Source organism: Apteryx rowi, unplaced genomic scaffold (assembly GCF_003343035.1).
Source record: "Apteryx rowi isolate R43461 unplaced genomic scaffold, aptRow1 scaffold_7, whole genome shotgun sequence".
In the NCBI taxonomy this organism is placed as follows: Eukaryota; Metazoa; Chordata; class Aves; order Apterygiformes; family Apterygidae; genus Apteryx; species Apteryx rowi.
The window spans coordinates 6,269,000-6,272,643 of record NW_020450982.1 but is presented as its reverse complement, the minus strand read 5'-3'; positions in this window follow the sequence as shown (position 1 = coordinate 6,272,643).

The window sequence follows — 3,644 nt, the reverse complement described above, 5'->3', positions numbered from 1 at the left end:
GGCCGGGGCCTCCGCCGCCTTGCAGGCTGTGAGCCGTCCCGGGGGGGCGGGCACGGGGACCCCCGTGAGCACCCAGCTGTGGGGCACACGGCCAAGTATGCTCGTCCGAGCAAAGGTGTCACCCCGAGCCCTGTCCCTCCACGGCGTTTGCTCCCCGGTGGCGTTCACCGGGAGGGACCCGCCGCGGCTCCCAGCGCCGCCGCGCTCCCCGGGCCCGGGGCAGGCAGGGCGGACACRGCAGCTCGCTCGGCCGGTGCAAACGAATCTGCCCTCTGTGCCCTGATAACATTGTGTTTGTCGCAGAGCGGGAAGAGCCTGCCAGCACACGATAAGAGCAGATGACTTTATTCTGGACCCGCTCCGGATTGAATTATGCTTTAATTTCATTTTCGGTTCCTCTTTTCTTTGCGGTAGGGGAAAGGGGCTTGGGGGGGACGGGGACAGGTCTGCGGGCTCCCAGACCCTTCTCCAGGCTGGCCAGCCCCACGCACGGGGGAGGACGGAGAGCAAACCCAGCCAGATCCACTTTCAGATGCTGGCTCCACCTCCGGCGTGTCCTGTGCCCCGGGCTGCCCGGCACCATGGGGCCCCACTGCACCTCCCCACAGGACCCCCCAAAGCCTTTGGGGATCTGGTTTTGCCTCCTGCCAAAGCAGAAGCTCTCCAAGCCATGGAGCCCTGGCAGGTGTCGGAGGGGCTCCCACRCCAGACTGGGGTTTCCAGTGGGAAGAGGGCACTGGAGATGCCGGTGACTCCGGCCCGCCTTTGTGGGGACACCCCGGGGTGCACCCCAGTCCCCAAGTGCCAGCTGACGGAGAGGCTTTTCAGTCCCTGGCATTTCACAGGGTGGGGGCACCGTGGACATGCCGGCAGGGCTCTCCGCTGGCTCCGGCCCCGGCTCGCCTCGCCGGGGCTCCCCAGCTCACTTTGAGCTCGCGTCTGCCGGGCGCCCCGACATGACTCACGCGGGGCTTTGGAGATGACGGGCTGCGCTCGGCATGGCCGTGCGCAGTTGCCGGCTGCCATCCCGGCCGGGATGTGCCAAGAGCAGGGATAACCATTAACCCTTTCCTCTTCGGCCATCGCCTATCGAGCAGCCCTTCCCGCCCTCCTGTTTGCTCTCCTGCCGGGCGGCTGTTTGATCTTGTCTCCTTTACAGCCTGCCGTAGCGGCGCGGGAGATAATTTGCGTTTCCTAAACGRGATCCTGTCAACAGCGAGCCGTGCGAACGCCTTCCTCCTCCGCASCCCTCCGCGGGGCTCGCGGGAGGCTCCAATGCCGGTTCGGGCAGTGCTGCCGGGGGGGGGGGCGGCAGGGCTGCATTCGGGGCCCCGCCGTGCCCACCTCTGGCTCACGGCAAGCAAATCCCTCCCGTGCTTCATCTGTGTTTTGTCCTGGCTCCCTGTGCGGCCGGTTCTGGCAGCGCTTGTGTTGTGTGGTGCCTGGCGCGATGCCGCTCCCCTCTGCGCCGGCCCTTCTACCAAAACAGTAAGGAGAGTTTCCTGGGGAATAGCCCACATTGCAAGAAATATTGGCCATAAAAATGAATCCGATCTGCTGGCGACRCCTCTCAAAATGAGCCAGTGCTGCACAGACGCAGTGACCGAAACTGCCTGGAAAAGGGGAAAACCAAGCGGAGCTAGTGCTTGTCTCCTGTGGCATCTGCTCTCACTTATCTACAAAAGTTTGGGGCAGGAACTGCCTCACTATTAATTACTATTTGGACAAGAAACAAATAATGGGATTAGCCCATGGCTTAAACAAGCTACTCTGGGGGCCAGGCTAAAAGGGATCTCAGCTGAGGCGCAAACGCTTCTCGCCTTTGCCAACGCGAAGGCAACATGTTCAAAGGACGGACGCTGCAGTTTGTGCATTTCAACCCGCTGGGTGGCATTAATAAACCTCATCCCTCTCCGGCAGCCGGGCACGCAGGGCCCAGGCGGAGAACCAGCGCGCGCGCTGGAAACCAGGGCAGGGATTCTTGGTAAAAGGGGGAAGATGTGAATCGTTGTTGTTCCACTGGATTACCGAAATAATTTATTGCAATGCTCCACCCTTATAATTAAAGCGCGGTGATGAAAGCAACTGGTAGAGTAGCTTTGGATCCAGCAGCAGCGTGCGCGTCTGTATGTGTGTGTGTGTGTGAGTGCATACGTTCACCTTTGGTGTTTATATTTGTTTTTTTTTAAATCGACTCCCCACTTCTGAACAGCGAAGGCAGCAGCTCGAGTTCTTAGAAAGGTATCTTGAGATGGAAAGCCCCAGAAAGCAGGGACACAGGCTTGGGGAGATAAGGGCTATTGCTTCTTGACAAACGCAACAGTAACAGGGGCCATTCCTGGTACTGGCTGGACGGAGGCCAAGCGGAGATGGTCTCGCAGCAGGCTGAATGGTGCGGGCAGAGCCCCGTGGGGAGGCCTGCCCAGCACTCACGGGTCTCCGTGCCACCTCCTGCCCTCCCACCTTGCTGGCACACAGTGGGGCACCTGGGTTTCTCCCGTGTGCTAGGACCTCCGGGTCCCCTCGCGTCCTCCCCCATGGGAAGCACTTGGGTGGACGGCACTGTCCTGGGGCACGCGGGGCAGACACCRGCCCGTGTGCCCCATGGTGGGGTGCTCGGGGACTCGGCTGCAGCGCCAGGCCCCAGGCAGGGCAGGCAATCGTCCCGCGGAGGCTGTGGGGCGAGATGAGCTGAGGCAGGCAGGCTGCCAGCCCCCCGGCAGCCTCTGCCGGGCAGTTATCTCGGCCGGCACACGCACCCTGCACGCAGCRAGATGAGAGCCAGCGCGCTCTGGGCTGCTGATTGCCTCACCGGCAGCACCAGCGCAGGGGAGCGCGGCCTCACAGACGCCGTTACATAAAGCGAGCAGAGCGGGGGCACCGGGGCTCAGCAGCCCTGGGTGCTGTCTCTCGTCCCAGCCCCCTCCTCGGCTTGCACAAGCCCCCGCCGCAACGGCGCCTTTGCATGCTGACAGGCTCGGTCTCCCCCGGCACAAGCGCCCGTGCACAGCTCTCCAGTCGGCACGCTCAGTTGCAACAGTGCCCCGGACTTTCCCGGCACGCTCCCGCTCCAGCCACGCACACTTGCCTGCAGCACAGCCCGCGCACGGAGCCCACTGTGTGCCGGCAGCCCTGCCCTGCTCACGCAGTGGAGCGGTGTGTTGGGAGACCCCCGGCTCTGCAATCTGCRTGGGCACCCCTGCCTGCTCATGCTGTGGGGCAGGGCACTGAGGGGCCCCCGGCTCTGTGATCTCTCACAGCACCCCGGCCCCGCTCACGCCATGGGGCAGGGTATTGGGGAAACCCCGGCTCCGTGACCTACAGTGGCACCCCTGCTGTGCTCACACCGTGGGGCAGAGCATGGGGGACCCCCAGCTCTGTGGTCCACACCAGCACCCCTGCATCGCTCATGCCCTGCCCTACTCATGCCATGGGACAAGGTGTCGGGGGACCCTGGCTCCGTGATCACACTGGCACTGCCCCGCTCGCGCCGTGGGGCAGGCACGAGGAACCCACACACTGTGACCACACTGGCACTGCCCCGCTCGCGCCGTGGGGCAGGCACGGGGGACCCCCGCCCCGTGACCCGCCTGGGGGCCCTCGCCACGCTGCCCCGGCCCCGCGCCCCCCAGGCAGGCTCCCTC